Source organism: Chelonia mydas, chromosome 4 (genome assembly GCF_015237465.2).
Source record: "Chelonia mydas isolate rCheMyd1 chromosome 4, rCheMyd1.pri.v2, whole genome shotgun sequence".
Classification (NCBI taxonomy): domain Eukaryota; kingdom Metazoa; phylum Chordata; order Testudines; family Cheloniidae; genus Chelonia; species Chelonia mydas.
In genome coordinates, this window is record NC_057852.1 from 115,442,663 (window position 1) to 115,464,193 (window position 21,531).

Below are 21,531 nucleotides of genomic sequence, written 5' to 3' on the forward strand. Positions count from 1 at the left end.
ATGCAAAGAAAGAAACATGGGGCTTGTCTGCACTGGGGACTTGCCCCAGTTACATCCATTGAAGGCTGGCCACCAGTATAGCTGTACTAGTGCAAACCCTGAATGTAGACAGGCAAAGCTGTATAAATCACAACTTGTACCAGGCAGCAGTTTCAAGCAGGGACACTGATGCAAATCTTGTTTATAGCAGTTTTGCCTATCTCCACTTTAGTGTTTTATGTAACTTCAAAAACAGCCACCAGAGGCTGGTTTTGACTGCAGCTCCCTACAGTCCAATGCCTCACTTTCCAAAATGGAGGATACCTTTGGTCTCTGCAACAACACCTGCACCCTGACACATCAATCACAGCTGCTCCCACATAGATTAAGGGTATGTCTACACTACAAGTGCTACAGGCACTGCAGCTATGCCGCCTAGTGTAGATACTTACTACAGAGATGGAAGGGGGTTTTCCATCACTGTAGTCAATCCACCCCCTTGAGAGGCGGTAGCTAGGTTGACGGAAGAATTCTTCTGTTGCCCTAGCTGTATCTAGAGAGGAATTTAGGTTGATCTTACAGTGTCACACAGGGCATAACATTTGTCATGTTGAGCTAAGTTGACATAAATGTTAGGTGTAGACCAGGCGTAAGGGTTTGATTAGCATGGCTATACTGGTGGCTAGTCCCTAATAGCTGAAACCCCCAGTGTAGGCAAGGCTGTAATTACAGGTGTTTAGAAAATGGAAATAGTGCTTTATTTCTGCCATATTTTCAGAATCGTTTTTTTAAAAAAAGGTTTTATTATACAGCTCTTTGGGAGCAGGAGTTAGTTTTTGTTCTGTGTTTGTACAGTGCCTAGCACAATGGGGTCCTGGTCCATGATTTAGACATCTTGGTGCTACTGCAATACAAATAAATAAGAATAATAATTGATAATGTTGGTGGAACTGGCAGCACCACCTACAGGTAAGGTTGCCTTACACGTCCCATTATAGGACTCTGTTTGAACTTGCCTATAACTTTGCCAAATTTTAAACATTCAGGCTGAAATTCTCCATGCTGGGGGCCTGCCTCAGGCTGAATTTTTGGAACCTTTTTGTTGAGTTGATTTGTTGAGCATCTCCATGGTCTGTGGCAGGGACTTGAAATTTGGCTGGCAGTCAGGTGTCACCCCGCTGTCAGGAATGAAAAAAAAAGTCTGCTTTCGCCATGTTATAAGCTTTTGAAAAATCATACTGTGCACATGCTCAGTAGAGACTGGTAAAGTTTGGCAGCTAAATTTTCCAAAGATCCTGTTTACACTGAGTACGGTTGATCACAGGGGTTTAGAAGCTGAACAGGACTTTCCCTGAACTTGCTGCAGCTGGGGGCCATTGTGGTGCCTGGCACAGTAACTGAGAGTTGGGAGACTGACTCTCCTGTGCTCTCAAGGTCCCTCCTGCAGCATAGAAGAGGAAACCACCTAAATGATATGAAGAGGGGTAAGAGGTGAAATTGGGAATGGGGCAGAGGGAGTAGATTGGGACAAAGACTCTAGGGTAGAAGCTGAGAGCTGGGCTATTCAGGGGAGGATACTGGGAAAGCTGGGAAAAGTGATGGGGACATGAACGCCAGAGGGGTGGGGGGAAGGGGAGAGATGTGCACTTACTGGGTAAAGAGATTGGGGCTGGGATTAGGCACCTGGGGTGGGGTCCTGTGGTAAAAATAGTATATGAACATGACACTAAAGACTTCATCATAATTCATACTCATAAAGGGTCTGAATTAAGATTGCTGAGGCAACCTTATTTTTGGCATTTCCTAACTTTTGAGTGCTTGATTTTACATAAGTACATAAGAATGGCCATACTGGTCAGACCAAAGGTCCATCCAGCCCAGTATTCTGTCTACCAACAGTGGCCAATGCCAGGTTCCCCAGAGGGAGTGAACCTAACAGGTAATGACCAAGTGATCTCTCTCCTGCCATCCATCTCCACCCTCTGACAAACAGAGGCTAGGAACACCATTCCTTACCATCCTGGCTAATAGCCATTAATGGACTTAACCTCCATGAGTTTATCCAGTTCTCTTTTAAACCCTGTTATAGTCCTAGCCTTCACAACCTCCTTTGAAACGTTAATGTTCTTTTAACCTCCTTTTGATATTTATATATAGATTTAGCACCCAACTTCATGTATAAAATTAAATCAGATCCAGAAATAAGCCAGAAAAGTAGGAAAATCAAATGCATTCATTTAAATTTTAGACATTATTTTAAAAATGCTCCCACTGCATACTGCAGAACTTTCCAGCTAAAGTCTGCTACAATCATTATTCTGAAACATATTAGCTCACCTTTAGTAAAATACATTCCTTTATAACAGTGGTTCCCAAACTTGTTCTGCTGCTTGTGCAGGGAAAACCCCTGGCAGGCCAGGCTGGTTTGTTTACCTGCCGCATCCGCAGGTTCGGCCGATCGCAGCTTCCAGGGGCCGCGGTTCGCTGCTCCCAGCCAATGGGAGCTGCTGGAAGTGGCGCGGGCCAAGGGACGTACTGCAATCAGATCCAGTACCTCCCGTTCGGTCCATGCTGGAGCTCTTTTGCGATTCTAGGACTGCATGCTCATCTGTGCTGAAGAGCTCTGCATGGCCACCTGTGCTGATCAGCTTGCCACGCTGGCCAAACAGGAAATGAAATTCAAAAGTTTGCGGGGCTTTTCCTGTCTACCTGGCCAGTGCATCTGAGTTGAGAGTGCTTTCCAGAGCGGTCACAATGGAGCACTCTGGAATAGCTCCCGGAGGCCAGTACCGTCGAATTGCGTCCACACTACCCCAAATTGGACCCAGCAAGGTCGATTTCAGTGCTAATCCACTCGTTGGGGAGGAGTACAGAAATTGGTTTTAAGAGCCCTTAAAGTCGGAAAAAATGGCTTTGTAGTGTGGACGGGTGCAGGGTTAAACTGATCTAATGCTCCTAAATCCGACCTAAACTCATAGTTTAGACCAGGGCTAATTAACTTTCTATATGGACCAGCCACTAAAGAGCAACAAGATCGTTTAGACAATCTTCCACCTGAAAATCACCCATTCGCACCAAACTTGGTAATAACTAGCTGGCTCAGTTGTAGGGCTATAATGTAAGTAACCTTCTGAGAAATCCTTTCTGAGCCTTCTAGGTCACAGTTCTGGAGCTGCCTAGGCGCTCCAAAAGCTGAGAAATATCTACATCAAAAACTGGTCTTGCTCCAAAGGAATTCAGTGACAAAACTATTGACTTCATTGGAAGCAAAATCACACCCTTAATTTTTCAAGCAAAATTGTTAAGTCCCTGCCTCATCTTCATCCCAACTCCTCGCTAAGGCAGCTCCCTTTGTTCTCCTTTCTTTGTCCTAATATAATTGCAAAGGCAATTGGTTTGCGTGATGGAAGCATTTGAATCTTTCAATCATTCATATTTAATATAAAATAGAAAGACTGATAAGGTGAAATGATCCAGAAAATGCACTGTAAATCCTGACGATTTAAAGACAAACTGAGCTTGACTCAGACTTACACCTCCAGGCAGGAACCACTGACATGGAAACCAGAAGCCAGTCACTTTGGTCCTCAGGGGTGGGCAAGATCAAAAGGGGCATTTGAAATGCTAGGCTTTCTAAAAAGAAATTGGAAAATGCTTCCAGACCTAGGTTATTTCTACACCATGGACCTTACAGCGGCACAGATGAACAGCTGCAGCTTGTGCCACTGTAAGGTCTCCTGTGTAGCCACTCTATGCCGGCAGGAGAGAACTCTCCTTGCGACATAATTAAACCACCCCCAGTGAGTGGTGGTAGCTATGTTGGTGGGAGAGCATCTCCTGCTGACATAGCACTGTCCACACTGGCGCTTTTGTCAGTGAAACTTTTGTTGGTCAGGAGTGTGTTTTCACACTCCTAAGTGACAAAACGTTTACCAACAAAAGTGCTAGTGTAGACGTAGCCCGAGACAAAGAGGGGCTGATGCTAGAAGGTGAAGGAAGTGCACAGGAAGCAGAGACTATTGTACCTCCCCAAAGACGGCATATCAGGTCAAATGGTATTGCAGAGAGTTTCAAATGCACAAATCATTGTTCATTAATACCTAGCAGTCTTCCATTTAAAGTCAGTAGAAGTTGGATGCATAATGCCATTGCACCTTTAAAAGTTCCCCCACCTGTTCCATCACAGGAAGGCAGACAACTAAATATTGACAAATTTTGTAAGTGCTTGAATACAAATGCAAGAAGTTTAAATACAAAAATGGGTGAATGGGAGTGCCTGGTATTAAATGAGGATGTTGATATAATAGGCATCACAGAAACTTGGTGGAACAATGACAATCAATGAGACACAATAATACTAGGTGACAAAATATATAGGAAAGACTGAGTAGTCATGCTGGTGGGAGTGGCACTATATATGAAAGAAAGGATAGAGTCAAATATAATAGAAATCTTAAATGAATCACACAGTATCATAAAATTCCTCTGGATAGAAATTCCATGCTCGAATAATAAAAGTATAGCAATAGGAATACACTACTGACCACATGACCAAGATGGTGAGGGTGACTGTGAAACACTCAGGGAGATTAGAAAGGTTACAAAAACAGAAAACCCAATAGTAATGGGGGATTTCAACTATCCCCATATGGACTGGGTACATATCACCTCTGGATGGGATACAGAGATTAATGACTGCTTCTTGTAGCAGCAAGTTCTGGAACCCACAAGGGGAGAGGCAATTCCTGATTTAGTTCTAAGTGGAGAACAGGATCTCGTCCAAGAGGTAAATATAGCTGAACCATTCAGTAATAGGTGACCATAAAATGTAATTACATTTAACATCCTTTTGTGTGTGTGTGTGTGTGTGTGTATGTGTGTGTACTACATTAAAGAAACCCAACACAGTAGTATTTAACTTCAAAAGGGGAACTACAAAAAAATGACACTAATTAAATGGAAATTGAAAGGAACAGTCACCATAATAGAGGCTCAAATTAAATATATACCCCAATTTATAAAAAAGGACCAAAAGAATGCCACCATGGATAAACAGAGTAAAAGAGGCCGTGAGAGACAAAAATACATATTTTAAAAATTGGAAGTCAAACCCTACTATGGTGGAAAATAGAAAGGAACATAAACTCTGGCAAGTCAAGTGTAAAAATATAATTAGGCAGGCCAAAAAAGAATTTGAAGAGCAACCAGCAAAAGATACAAAAACTATCAGGACATTTTTTTGTAAGTGCATCAAAATCAGGAAGCCTGCCAAATAATTGCTAGGGCCACTGGACAATCAAGGTTCTAAAGGAGCACTTAAGGAAGACAAGGCTGTTGTGGAGAAGCTAAATGAATTCTTTGCATCAGTCTTCACTGCAGAAGATATTAGGGAGATTCGCTTGAGCCATTTTTTGTAGGTGACAAATCTGAGGAATTGTCACAGATTAGGGTGACAATAGAGGAAGTTTTGGAACAAATTGATAAATTAAATAGTAATAAGTCACCAGACTGGATGGTATTCACCTAAGAGTTCTGAAGGAACTCAAATATGAAATTGCAGAACTACTAACTGTGGTATATAACATTTAAATCAGACTCTGTGCCAGGTGACTGGCGGATAGCTAATATAATGCTGAGTTAAAAAAAAAAAAGACTCCAGAGGTGATCCTTGCAATTACAGGCCAGTGAGCCTAATTTCAGAGACAAACTTTCAATTTTACACAGAGCAGTGGCAGCAGCAGGAGAACGCTGTGTAAACTCATAAGCCTGTCTCTTTCGCCAACAGAAGTTGGTCCAATAAAAGATATTACTTCACCTACCAATGTCTCTAGAATTATCAGACACATAAATGAACATGATTTGTTGGGGAAGAGACAACATGGTGTTTGTAACAGGAAATCATGCCTCATAACCATATTAGAATTATTTGAGGGGCTCAGCAAACAAATGGTCATGGGGGATCCAGTGGATATAGTGTACTTGGATTTTCAGAAAGCCTTTGACAACATCCCTCACCAAAGTCTCTTAAGCAAAGTAGGCAGCCATGGGATAAGAGGGAAGGTCCTTTCATGGATCTATAACAAAAGACAGGAAACAAAGGGTAGGGAATAAGTGGTTTATTTTTCACAGTGGAGAGAGCTAGATAGCTGGGTCCCAAAAGGATTTGTATTGGGACCAGTGTTGTTCAACAAATTTGTAATAATCTGGAAAAAGGAGCAAATAGTGAGATGACCAAGCTTGCAGACAATATAAAATTACTTAAAATAGTTACATTCAAAACTGACTGAGAAGAGTTTCAAAGGGATCTCACAAAACTGGGTTACTGGCCAACAAAATGGTAGATGAAATTCAATGTTGATAAATGCAAAATAATGCACATTGGATAATCCCAGCTATACATACAAAATTAAGGGGTCTAAATTAGCTGTTACCATTCAAGAAAGAGATCATGTAGTCATTGTGGATAGTTCTCTGAAAACATCTGTTCAATGTGCAGCAGCAGTCAAAAAAGCAAGCAGAATGTTAGGAACCATTAGGAAAGGGATAGATAATCAGACAGAAAATATTATAATGCCACTGGATAAAGCAGTGGTATACCGACACATTGAATACTATCTGCAGTTGTGGTCACCCCATCTCAAAAAAGATCTTTTTACAGAGAAGGCAACAAAAATTATTAGGGGTTTTGAAAAGCTCAAAGGCGTCAGCTTCCTCCAGGCCCTGGGGTTGCTCAATCCCCCGCTCAGCCCCAGGCCCCACCCCACCCCTTCTCCCAAACCCCCACCGCTGCCCCGCCTTTTCCCACCCAGTTCTGCCCCCTCACCCAAGTGTGCCCTGTCCTCCACCTCCTCGCAGTGCCTCCTGCATGCCGGGGAACAGCTGATCACAGCGGGAGGGAGGTGCTAGAAGGGTGTGGGAGGAGTTGATCAGCAGGGCAACCAGTGGATGGGAGGCTCTGGGGAAAGAGGGGGGCAGCTGGCTGCTGGTGGGTGCTAAGCACCCACTAATTTTTTCTCTCTCTTCTTCTTTACCTTTATTATTAATGCTTTAGTTTTTAGTTATTAAAGGATTGGCATCACATAATTAGTGGGTAAGATTTTAGTTATATATTGACCTGGCTAAGTGGCTGATCCCTTGGGATTAGAAGGACCCTATATTTGATGAAATTGGTTTTCAGTAACCACACATCATAAACTCCAGTGTCTGGTGAGCCAAGGGCTGTGATACCTACGGAGACTGCATTTTTGACTTCTCGTTAACCAGAACTTCACCTTTGTTACTAACTTGGTATAATCTAATGATAGAATACCCACGAGTTTGGGGTGAGTCTTTCCTGTTTCTCAGCAGTCTGTCCTGAATCTGGCATCTTCAGCTGTGACCCACTGAGGCAAGGTGACAGGCCGTTCTTACGTTAAGTGCTGATGTAACATCAATCAGCATGCCTCATCTGAGAATGGATTCACATTTTGAATGGGTCTCATGTTCAAAAATGGTCTCAGATCCTGAGACCATAAAGGACAGGGGTGCAGACGGGACGACTGGGAAGAGGTATTTTGAGACATTTCAAGTCAGATGGTATGTCCAACGTGAAGAGAGGGATTTAGCTATGAATGGCTGGGAGGCTGAAAAGGTCAGGCTAGGAGAAGGAAAAATGTTACTTTCTACATGCAAGCTATTTAAAAAAAACCTCATGAACTAAAGCTATGGCAGACTTGGCTGGATAAGTTTTGCAAACTTTAAGACTCACTATGTTCAGCATGCTCTCCTTTGTTTTACTCTGATCTTCTCTCTCTAGCCTTTCATTAGACCTCTGGACCTCTTCTGTGGATTGGGAATTTCATGCAGACCCATCCTAGAAAGTCCACTTCATTTGAGATTCTCAGTCAAAACAGCACAAATAAGGAGTCCCCTCCCATCAGGCATGTCACTCGCAGGGCAGTGTTCCAATGAACACATGAGAAATGCTTACTGAACACAGATGACAACTGATCTTAAAGTGGATGAGGTGACAGTGTTTGGAATAATCTTTCACCTGCAGCCACAGATAAATAGGAATATGTCTGTGACTCAGAGAACTGAGGGACAGATCCTCAGTGGGTATAAATGGACATGACTCTGTTGATGTCAACATAGCTATGCCTCTTGGTTTGAAACCCAAACTCTGTGATCCAAAACAGGCAGAGGAAGGTTAAGAACTTAAGAGATATGGTGCCTTATTCTCCTCTCAGTTTCACTAGTGGAAATCGGGAGAAATTCCACTGAAGACAATGGAGAGCCACAGGTTTAAAACTGGTTTAAGTCAGGGCAGAATCAGGAATGGGGTCTAATCCAAAGCTCACGGACATCAATGGGAGTTTCTTCATTGTCTTTACTGAACTTTGGACCAAGCTACCCATTCCTTGAATTACTACAGCAGTAGAGTTGCCAGCATTTCTACAGTAGTCAGCCATGTTCTGCTTCACTGAATCTAGAAGAGCCTTGGGGCCATACTTCCATTAACATAGTTGTACAAAACAAAACCAAGTACTTGTGTGTGTTCTCTCTCTGTTTACCATGTAAATAACTTACTCCACTGTGCAACAAAGCTGGAGTGAGCATGCTTTTGCATTTTATCTGTGCAAAGCATCATGTACGTCTATTACACCATGTACACAAACGTTGATAACAATAATTAATAATAATAATCATGCTACCTTACCAAATAGGATAGTGATGATTTATACCTTCCTTATGGTTAGAAGATCTGGGTATCTGTGCATCTCTGGTACTATTGATAGCCACTTTAAAAACTAAAGAAATACATTATTTTATGAGTGAGAACCCTGGCATTTGCTTTCATATTTAGGATAGATTTCCCCACCCCCACTCCAAATCATCACTACCCTCTTTATATCTTTATTATAAAGCTTGCCGTATGGTTAACTCTAATCAGATTAAATGTTGCCAATTTTAAACCATTGCTGATCTAGTTTGATCCCAGTGAACAACGTAAAATATGCAGTAATTTGTACAGCTGGCAACACTTTTAGGAGCAAATACAGGGTTTTGTTTTTTTCCCCTGAGTTTGGGAGGAGGGGAAGAGCAAAGGAAAGGAGCTTGAAATTTCAACAGTTTAATGTTGCTTCAGTGCTTAGTTTAAGTATAAAAGAATCTCTGAGGCTGTTCAAGATGTGCCAACAGGTCAAAGTGTTTCTAGTTCATCTAACAACTTCTTAATAAAGTAGTAACTGTTTGAGGATTTGACAAGTCCCATGGGTCAGGAAACACACATTAAACAGCCTTACAGCAGTTTTTCCCCTTCAGTATTGAACTGATATTGTATGACGTAAAAGGAGAGCTTCCATTCTCTTGCATGCCATACAGGGATCTCTTTCAATCTCATTTTTGAGTGTTAGGGTGTAGGGACTTTTCATCTTAAATATAAATCACGCCCAGTTCCCTACCCAAAAAAAAAAAAAAAGGAGACGGAATATGAAGGAGATAAGTGAAAGGGGGAAGAGAAATAAAAGGAACGGAGAGACAAGAAGAGTTAAAGGACAAACCTTCTTCTTTTCCTCTATTTCCTGCTTTCCGTATTAACTCCTCTTCTTTTTCCTTCACCCCCCTTTTCACCTTCTTTTACTATCCCCTTTTCTTTTCTTTTTCCCACACTTTCAACAATTTTTCTTCAGCCTTCCATTATTTTTATGTAGATGTATTAAAATGAGCATATTCAAAGCTCTAAATATTTGTTCCTTAGTTCCAAAGCCATCACTACAGGAAGTCATGGCTTCCTGAAAGGAAACAAGTCTCACCAGTGGACTTCACCAGCCTAGAAGGACATAGGTCCAATTCACAGGTCATAATCCAAAGGTCCCAAAACATTTCCAAAACCTCAATATGACACCATCCAAAACTTAAACAGAGAAAACTCCATATTTTTCCTGTCATGATCTGGCCATCACAAAAGACAGGCTGATAGAAATCCAAGTTGTCTCACCCACAGATAGAGTGAACACCCCTCACAGTGAGAAATACTTCACTGCAACCAAATAGAGACCCCGTGGGGTTCACCACAATGTTCACCACCTAGAACAGCTACATGTTAAATATTCTGAAGCCTCCTCACTTTTCTCTGCTTGTCCCTTATTCCCAATCATTTTATTATCTTTGTGTTCAAGACTTTGTATTCAATTTCCATCCGTCTTCTCTTCTGTTACTTCCATCTTCTCCATCAAGTTTTTAATTAATTAATTTTATATTCTTCAAAGTCTTATGTTTCATCATTCTTTTACTAAGAAATCTCATCTCCCCAGCTTTGCTCTCCTATCCCTCCTTATCTAAATTCCTCAGCACCTAAAAAAGTTAGCTCTGGTGTCCTGGTCAAGTTCCAGTCTACCTAATGTGTCCAGTAGGTTAGATACTTTTCATAAAGTATTCTCAATTTTCTACCCTGAGCAATTATGAAGTTTTGCTGTGTGCTGTTAAGTGATTGCTGCTTCTGAAGGAAGTCAGCTCTCTCACTCTCTGTCTCTCTGTCTCTCTCTCTCTCTCTCACTAGGGTTGCCAGGAGTCCAGTTTTTGACCAGAATGCCCGGTCGAAAAGGGACCCTGGCGGCTCTGGTCAGCACTTCTGACCAGGCTGTTAAAAGTCCGGTGACATCTTTTGCTGAAATTTCAAATGTTGACTGAAAAACACAGGACAAATTATTCACAATAATCTTCATTCCAGTTTTTAACCAGCTCTAAAACTGAATTTGTTAGTGAAATAAATATGAACTATTATAATACAATCAAAAGAGATCTGGTTTTAATCTGACGTTCTACTTGTTTTATATGGCCTCTGGATTTTTTTAATTTTCACTGTGCTGCAGAAGTGTGTATTGAAAACAGGGCAGGATTCCACTTTTTTGGTAGGCCTGTGAAACAAGTTGCCACCATAACCTCTTCGTCCCCAAAAACTGACTCCTATCTCAGCCTTCCAAGCCTCTTTCCCAAACTAACTCTTGTCCATCATGATCACACCCCTATAAACTCTACTGTGTATGAACAATACACTTTCCATTTTAATAAGTAAATAAGATAGCTACGTGCCCCCTGAAAATTGGGATTATTTCAGCCCAGAATCTGCCTGCCAATGCACACAGCTCTATTGCTGAAGTTGCAGCTGTGATAAGGCCATGCTACCGCTCTACTACCTACCTCTACTACCGCTTTACTGCTCTAATGTCTTGGGGGGAAGAATTTTCTTGCACTTCCTTTGTCTACCAGGGACTTCTGTGGTCTATGCCTCAGTTTTATTGTGGGGATCAGAATTTGGCATATTATAGTTAAGGGATAATCTCTGTTGCTTTGTAGTACTAAAACAATAAATGACTTTGATTGATGGCTAAAGCAAAGATGAGATGTTTATTCCATCTCTAAGGCTGTTAATTGTGAGCATACTAGAAAGCAATGGGGGATAGTCACAATTACACAACAAACTATAGCGCAAAAAAGAACAGAAATGTGCTTCTCTTCCACCAGGATCTCAGTGTAGTACTCAACATCTGTCTCAGATTCTAGTGACAGATCAATACGCTTTGGGGCGTGGACATTAATAACTCAGCATGAGCGAAGCTAGACCTGATTAATAGCCTCAAAGCACACCAGGTTGGGCCTTCTTCGAAAGGATTATGTGATCACCTACATACTGTATGAATCAACAAGGGTTTTCAGTGTCATTTGTGAGACCTGCAATGCTATTATATCTATCAATCCCTTTATTTATAACAGTCACCACTGTATCTGTTGTCTATGCACAATATATTCAGCATCACTGTAAAGATACAAACATGTTACATGGGTTCTGCAGGGCTTGTAACTCTATTTTTCAATAAAAAAGGACCAAATCCTGCATTACTCAGGGGGAAAAATCATGTTGACTTCAACTGGCATTTTGCCTGTGTAAAGTGTATAAGTTTTAGCCCAGGATGAGTAATTACCAAAATACACATCAGATCCCTTCCAAAGAGTCATCTTGCAGATGTCCTTTTGTCACACAGCCTAGAAAATGTACTGTAATAAGTGAGCAATCACATTGCCATTAATTGGCATACCATGTAACTTACTGATAGATTAGTCCCTCAGAATCAGTCTCATTTACAGCATGAGGCATAATATGATAATATGTAAAGGAAACAATTTTGGAAAACAGATGCAAACAAAACCACAGAGTAACATTTCCTTTTGATGTGTGGTGCTGTATCACAGCCGTTTAACTTAATCCCACAAATAACAGCCCTACAGTTGCATATTGAAACCACATAAAACTTTACCAAATGCTGTAATACTTTGTAATGATAAAGTATTTTGACTGGTTTTTTAAAATAAATTTACTTTACAGTTACTAGTAACAGCCATTTACCAAGACATCAACATTAAAATTGGCATCTTACGTTTATTATTTTACACAGATTCCAGATTCACTCATACTCCAGAGCTGTCACTGAATAATTTAATCTTTCTTAAAACAAAATCAATATTGTTTTCTGGTTTGCACTATATCTTTCTCTCAATGCAACCATCACATCTTCAAACCTTTCTGAAAATGATCCTTCCCTTACCCAAAAAACCTCTCCTTGTGCAAGTATAATTCTGGAAAGCTGTATTTTATTTTGATCGGTTCCTCTTTTCTTTAGGAAAAAAACCCTGAAGCATAGACAAGCAAGCGTAATATATTACCTCTGTTGGCTTAGCTGGACAGCAGCGGGGGCTTGTAATAAGGATGTGGTAATACACCACAAGGAATCTGTAGACTCATAAAACCTGACCTTATAAATCTCTACGTTTATCAATTCCATACAGCAGCCACTCCCTGCGGTGGAAGTCTCAGACCAATAAACCTGCAGTTGATAACCATATAATTTATCCTCAGTTTTTTCCCCACCAAGCCAGCTAATCATGCTACATTAATAACGTCTGTAAAAAACTGAAATGTCATTTTAAAATAAAGATACCATCTGATCATTCTCGTTACCCTACATACAATTAAAATGTTAAGCAAATAAATTTACATGTATAGCAAAGCATCCTAGAAATGTTTAATTCATATGTTTGTATCTCTTGTTTTTTGAAGTGCCTTCTCCCATGAAATACTGTTTTTCTCTTTTCTCACTTTATTTAGCTTCCTAAGTTAGGTCAGCTTAATAGTTTCTCTCACTGAGTGATATAAATTCAAGGAACAGGGACACAGGTTTAGGTTGCAAGTATACTGAAACTATGGAATATGTCCTCTTTTTTAAGGCTGGCAGTACCTTTAAAACACTGTGATTCCTGGTTACGCATCTTAAGAGCATTAAGAAGCAAACCCTGTCCCTGCACCAAAGCAGATTTCAGAGGCTTGGCACAGGGGAACTCTGCAAGGGGTTGGAGTGGGGGGAGGAGTAATCCTCCTGCCAGGCCTTGGAATGGCAGCAGGGAGGCAGAGGCTACTTATTGAAGCCTCATGACTGCAGTAGGTTGCTCTTTTCTCCCTTTCCAACAGTGGTGGAGGAGAGGCTGGCAGATGAGGATAGGCCTGACCCATCATCAGCTCATTTACTATTCATATTCGAACAGGGGCCTAGAGCCCTTAACCAGGCTGGGTACTGTACAACCCCACCTTGCCTTGATCCTCAGTGCAGGAGCCCCTGCAGAGCTATGGTCCACAGAGACACTCAGGATGTATCCCCCTGCCCCTTCTCACTGTCCTGATTCCTGCATAGTGGGGCAGGGTTTTCCTTAAAAACCAGATTTCTACACTCCTTGTACAGTTTTGAATGCAGAAGGGCTGCTGCTGGCTTAGGTCCTAAATTTGAATGTAGAAAGTGACTAAACAAACATTCTTCTCTGCTTCCCAAGCCCATATCCTCCCACACAAGGTTTCCATTTTCAGCTACACACACATGATGTGCTCCGACAAAACTGCCAGGCTATTATGATGTTCAGTCAGAAACTCTGGTGACTTAGATGCAGCCTGGCCAGCAATAATGAGGATGAAGTTTGGTTTATTCATGTGATATTCATGTTACGTTTAAATGTGATTGTGCAGCATACCCCACCCACAATGAGCCCAACTCTGCAGCAACTCCACATGCTAACTGCCTATTAGAGTTATTCAGTTTCATATAGAATTAGCTGCAAAATCAGGCCCAATGTGAGTGATTTGTTCTTTTAGCTCCATAAGAGTTAATAGTTGTTGTTCGAATAAATCTCTTACACTTCAAGAGAGATATGACCCTGACTTCTGTAACTTACAAGAAAAAAAAACCATACCCAATAAGATTAATTCAGATCACACTGAGTGACAGATCACGGTGCAACATTTGTTATATTTCTATATCTTACAAGTATCCTGTGAATGCAGTTGGCTGGTATGTGTTTAAAAGGGACAATTTTAGGTTGAAATGAGACCCTAAAAATATATATATATTTTTTAAATCAAGGTCCGGTCTGATCTGCATGGTTATTAAAGGTCCTATGGCACTTTTCTTAAGAGTAGGGGTTTGTCCTGTGTCCTCAGCCAAGAAGTTACTCTTTATTCCTATTGCCTTGCACTGTTACGTGTGTGGGACTTGGCTATCATCCTCCACCTGAGAGTAGGCTGCACATTAGTATGTACTGTATATAGTTTGCAAAGTGCACTAGGATGAAAAAGGCTTTAGAAACTTAAAATGTTACTAATGAGAAATTCATAAATATAAATATCTTTCGTTCTTAATACTTTGCTCTCCACTGAATGCCCATGGGCATTGCCAGCAATGCTTATGTTAATGATCATTATATTAGGCAAGGCAATCCAGGTGAGAGTTGATTCTATAAAGCTTAATTTTAGGTGAATAGTTCCATTGAAATTAATGGAACAAATCTGCCCAAAATTGGGCCCAAGTCTGTAAGCTTTACACATGGGAATAGTCCAGTTAACTTCAGCAGCCCAGATTATGTTCTTGTTTTAGGATTTGTCTACACAACACCAACACAACAAAAGAGGTGTTTTCTTAATTTCGGTTAGCTAGCTGTGGGTAAAATAGCAATGAAGACACAACAACTTGGCTTTTAACTCATGTTAACAGCTGGAATGAAAACCTATAGGCAAGATGGGGGTTGAACTCAAGCTGATAACCCAAGTTAGAAGCAGAGTTGCTGTGTCTTCACTGCCATCTTAACCCAAGTTAACTAATTCAGGTTAGCTAATCTGAGTTAAAAACTTTTTTTTTGCAGTGTAAACATACCCCCATACTCAGCTTTGCAGAGAAGTAAAGCTAAACCCACCAAAACGTGTGCCATCTTGGTAAGACTGAACTACCTGCATCTTAAGTCTGAGTCCAGCTGTGGGGCAAATCTCAGCCCCTGCCCTTTAGATAATCCCACCCAATTCCAGAAACATGTAGTCAAGGAGAAGACAGACAGGAAGGGGGAGTGGCCAGAACTGCTTCCAGTCTAGTGCACTAGCCTGTGGAGCTGGATAGTAGGGTGGATGGAAAGTATACTGAATAATAGAATGGTAGGACTGGAGAGGACCTCGACAGGTCATCTGGTCCAGTCCCCTGCACTCATGGCAGGACAAAGTATTATCTAGACCATCCCTGGCAGGTATTTGTTTAACTTGCTCTTAAAAACCTCCAATGTCAGAGATTCCATAACCTCCCTAGGCAATTTATTCCTGTGCTTAACCACCCTGAGAGAAAGTTTTTTCTAATGTCCAACCTAAACCTCCTTTGCTGCAATTTAAGTCCATTCCTTCTTGTCCCTATCCTCAGAAATTAAGAAGAACAATTTTTCTCCCTCCTGCTTGTAACAAGCTTTAATGTACTTGAAAACTGTTATCATGTCCCCTCCCAGTCTTCTCTTTTCCAGACTAAACAAACTCAGTTTTTTCAGTCTTCCCTCATAGGTCATGTTTTCTAGACCTTTAATCATTTTTGTTGCTCTTCTCTGGATTTTTTCCAATTTGTCCACATCTTTCTTGAAATGAATCCAGTAAAGAGGTGTGAAGTCAACTTCCTCTTAAGAGCAGTTAAGGAGAAAAGGATGAATTTTGACTCTTCAAGACACAGTTTATTCCTGGGTCTATGGCTAGGGGTGCAGCTACATGCTACCCCTCACTAAAGGCTGGGCAGACGGGCTCAGTCTAGTTTTACTGGTTTCTATGAATTTAGAGCCAGATTCTGTGAGCAGTGAGGGCAATCAGCATCTTGCAGGAGCCGACTCTGAATGGTTAAGGGATTGCAGGAGTATGGGTACAGGACTGGACCAATAGTTGGTATAACATTGCAAACATATACCCTGATGTAGGCTGATAGAGTATGAAACAAACATGCCAACAAAAATGTTCTGGAACAAAAAACCCACACTAAAAACAAAAAATCCAAACATAGCTATATCCAAACATATATATATATATATATCTCAATACAACCTGACTATTAAATCACCAACAAGAATAAGCAAAGTAATAGCAATGGCAGGCTAATATAAGAGTTCTCTTTCCAGGATTATTTTTTCCCGAAAGGCAATCTTGAAAAGCAAAAGCAGACAGTTCTCATTTTCCTGTAGCTGGGGAGTCTCTCTCTCTCTCTCTCTCTCTATATTGTTTTAAGATTTTTTTGTCTTTACTGTAATGCAAATTTGCAGTCAAAATTGACCATATTCTAGTCTCTGAATCAAGTGATCATTTTTAAAATTTGTTTTAAGACTACATCAACAAAGTATGCAATTATACCTAGTAAAATTATGGGGTGATATCTCAGCCCTATTGAAGACAATGGAAGTTTTGCCATTAACTGCAATAGGACCAAGATTTCACCCATGGAATTTACTAGCTGTATTTAATCAGTAGAGTATGATAAAGTGATTCTGAATTTAATTGACACATCTAACGAATTATTTACAGATGGAATGAATAGTGTATTTTAAACAAGTTTTCTGTTTGCCCGAAATTATTTTTTATCATGTTAATATTTGTTTTTACTCTTTATCAAGTCCATCATAACAATGAGACTTGACTGAAAATATGTACCAGATGAGTGGAAACTGTTACTTTTAGTGTATAATGTAAGATGGTAAATTGCAAAAACTGGGCCTGCTGCTACATCTCCACAGAGCTGATATGGTTTTTTATTATAGAGTTTATGTCTGGATCCTGCAATAAGTTTTGCAATGGCCAATCTTATTACAAGATCAGGTCCTAAGTGTGTATGTTCATCTACCAAATACTTGGAGTGAAATCCTGGCCTCACTGAAATCAATGGCAAAACTCTCACTAATGTCAATGGGGCCTTGTGCACTGATTGTTACCTATCACTAAGGAGAAGAAAAGCCATTCTCTTTGGCTCAGAGCCTGCAATTTGTTGTGGGAGGCTGGATTTCTGCACCTGTTTGCTGCTCCATTTGTTTAATTGGGACTTGACCCACGTGAATGAGAGTGTAGAAAGGGCCCTTGTGTGGAGGAAGTGTGGTGTAGTGGATAGTCACTGGACTAGGACAGGAGATTTGGGTTTTGTTCCCAGCTCTTCTACTGGCTGATCATGGGTAGTTGCTGTACCCCAGTTTCTCTAGCTATAAAATGGGGATAATGATACTGACCTCCTTTGTAAAGCATTTTCAGATCTGTGGATAAAAAGTGCTATGTAAGAGCTAGATCTTATTGTCTGGAAAAAGCAAGAACAACTGCATATATATGATCTATATGGTCAGAAAGGCAAAAGAAATATTGCGCAGGTTAAATCTTAATTCTGATTATTACTAAATGAGCTTATAATCATTTAGGTACTACCTTGCTATGGATGTATTTCCTATAATAACATTTGATATGTACAGGAAACTATTCTGAAACTCCCCAAAACAGGAGCAGTCTCTTCATCCAAGTTTGTACACTGGTTGGTGGGATGGCACCCGAATTATGATGAGGCCTCTGGACAGTACCATAAGATATCTGATGAATAATAACAACAAGAAGATTCAGTATTTGTGCAATCTATGGAAGGTCTATTAAAGCAAATAATCATTATGAACTATCTCATTTGTAAATTAAATAGACTAGTAGAAAAAAATTATTAGTTACTATTCTTTTCGTGTGTCACTGGCTTTTGTAACTTATGGCTGAGGTGCCTAGCGCCTTGAACAAGTCCCCTTGTACTTTGTACAAACCTACACCCTAGTTCAGAGGGTACTTAAGCATATTCTCATCTTTAGGCACGTGCTTATGTCCCTTGTTGAACTCAATATAATTTAAATATGTATTTACAGTTATGTACATACTTAAGTGCCTAAGGGACCTAAGGAAAATTAATTAAATATCTGGCCCAGTGAGTTTTTTTTTTAGGGAACAGGCCTCTAATATGCTAATATTAATATACTAATTCTGGGTTGGATCATTAGTCTGCAATCTAGCTCATTGCTGGGCTGGCTCTGGAGCAGGTACCCAGGGAGACTTTGACTTGGGAAGTTACAATTTCCCTCCCAGTCTCCTCCTGGCTCCAGTGAGGAGGTAAGTGGTGACAAGTGTACACCTATCACATTACTTTATACAGTCCTTGATGCGCTGGTGTAACTACACCACTGGGCAGTTTAGAGGTGGATCCAAGGCTGTCCCCTCCCCACCCCTTTCTGCCCAGCTGCACAAGGGTGAGACACAGCAGTTCTGCAGAGATTACTCCCCCAGCCCCACCATGCAGGAAACAGTGGTGCAGTGCACCAGTGCAAGGGGGCTCCTTTCACCCTCTCTGCTCACTGAAGCTAGTGTGCAGGATGGGCCATGATTTTGTTGGTAAACACCATGGCTGTAGCAATTTGCACAACATGATATCAAATAATCAAATAGTCATCTGGATGAGGTGCAAAATCTGCATATTTTTTGAAATCTTAAAGGTATCAATCCCTTTTCTGTCCTCCAAAAGTGCTTCCAAAATTTAATTGTATAGGACAGAATTCTAAGGGAGTGTTGTTTTGTTTTAAGCGCCATACTGAAGAAAACTGTTGTACCAAAAGAAAAGAAGAGGTGTTAGGTCCAATTCATGCAAGAAAGTATTTAACTCAGATGAATGTACTAATTTATTCAGCATATTTCTGTAGGATCCACATTTTATCCTTTTTTAATTAACTCATTTCAAAGCTTTCAAACTTGTACAAAAATATTTTATTGGAATTTCATTACTATTGTTTTCCTTGGGAAGGCAGCCTATAATCTTCATGATATTATTGTAAAGCCATCACTAAGCAACATGCTTTGGCATTTGTATAAGCTTTTGTCCTCCTCCTTCCCCACATCCAAATGCAGACATTTGCATTCACTGTTAAAATATTATGGATGCTGACACCAGTTTAGCCACAAGACCTGGTGTTTGACTGTCTCTAATTGATTTAATTATTCATAATTGCTCAGTTGGGGCTTATGAGTACTTTAGCGTGATTAAAGGGGAACATACAAGTCTGCAGCTAATGATGTGTTCCATCATAATTTACAACCGTGAAGTTGATAGAGTTAAATTGTATAGGCATAGTACACTTCTAATCTTGTTTTAGAATGGTATTTCAGACCTAGTTAAAAAAAACAACAAATAAACAAAAAACAAACCACACTTGCTCTACATAAATGAAGATTAAAGAATGATTGGAACAACCTGGAATCTCTTTTAGTTTGTTTAAATAAAAAAGACACTAGATAAACTCATCTATGTCTGTAGAGTGTATGATTCCATTGTAATGCATTTCCTTTTGTTGTCTCCTCCTCTCTATTTAGATGTATTTACTAATTTGATGCTAAAACCAAAGTGGTGTTATTTTATTTGGAAAATACTAAGGCATCTGTGGTTACACAAATATAAAAATAACTTCTGTCAACATGATGCATCACAATGATCATACACGGGCAATTTCTTAATTGTCACCAAATATGTTTCCATAATTAGTTCAAGACAAGCGATTTAGACAACGTGGTGTACATTTTATGAGACAATGTCCTTAAAAACTAATGTTGAAAGACAACAGTCCTTTCTGTGTTTGGACAGTGGCTTGCACATTGTGAATGTTATTGGACTACAAATAGTAATACTAAAAATTGTGTGTTCTTTGGTAATTAGATAGCTTTAAAAAAGGGGCTTCTTCTAAACTAAAGTGTGTCTTATTTTCCTAACGGGTATGTTTGAGGAGGAGAACACACGGGCGCACACACACTGCTACAGTGTGAATGATGATGAACTTTTTTTTTAGATTTATAGAATCATGAAATTGTTCGTTAGTATTAAGTTCTGCCTTTCTGTTGAATTCACTTAAATCAGAGACTGCCACAGAAAGAGAGCAAGCCCTATTTACAGGATGAGATTCAATTTGGTTAGGTAGACGGGGAAAGGATGCAAACTAGAAAAGGCACCATTTGCATCCTAATATTAAAGGCCGTGTGGCTTTGTCTGGAATCAACCCTAAGTGGTAGCATGGCGTTAACTTTATATAGCCTTTGTATTTTTAACTCCTCTGAACAACCCAAAAAGAGAATCTTCCCCCTAATCATTACACACAATGATTTTGATAGACACAACATGCAACAGTTAGAACTGAAATGTATTATCAGAAGGATGTAATTACAATTATTTATTTAAGCTGGTTCTGAACCAGAGAATTCTGATATGAAGCTGGAGCCTGTAAAAGCTTGAAAAACTACTGACAATAAGCAATTCTTCATGGAACAAAACTATTACAATAGAGAGCCTTTGATCTTGCCTGTCTCCTGTTGCCAATTGAACTTTGTCACCATGCACTGTCATCCACAAGGGAGCACTTTTGAATTAAGCAGTCTACAGCAATTTAGTCTGTTCCAGCTTTGAAGTGCCAACATCAGTCAGGCCAGTACTAACTTTTTTCATTAAATTTTTTTTTTTTGAGTTCTCTTAGGAGTTGTGCAGCCCTGGCATTTAGATAACTAAAGTCAAGAAACCAAGGCACTAAGACATCAAAAGCAAGAGAGGCCCCTAAAATACAAACGTGAACAATCATTAGGCTCTAATGGTGCACTTCATTAATGTCCACTTCAAAGCAAAAGTTTACTGACTTTGGGATTGACTAATTTACACATTGTGGGAAATTGCTGCCAGCCATGCATGTAACCACTAAATGTTTCTGAAATAAATAGAAACGCCCTCTTCCTTCAGAAATCAGGAACTGCAAACTGAGCCTTTAATTGCAAAATGGCTTTTCATTTGAATTGGAAGGGATACCCTGTCTAGTGCATAAATCACTAAAGCTGTGTGTGAATCACAGATGCCAATCAGCACCTTTCTGCAAATTCTTACTCTTCCTCCTTCCACCCCAGAAGAGAATATTACTGATACTTTTCTTATGGAAATGTTCATCTGTTTGGAATTTTCAGTGACAGGAGCTAAAACTCTCTAAAGTTCTTAAGTGACTTAGAAGCGTAAATCCCATTTTTGAAAGTGACTAAGGTGCTCAGGAGCCAAAAGTCTAATTGAAAGTCTGTGGGACCAGGGGTATGTGTACACTTCAGCTGCTACAATGGCATGGCTAGGTGCTGCAGCCGTAGTGCTGTAGTGTAGATATTTC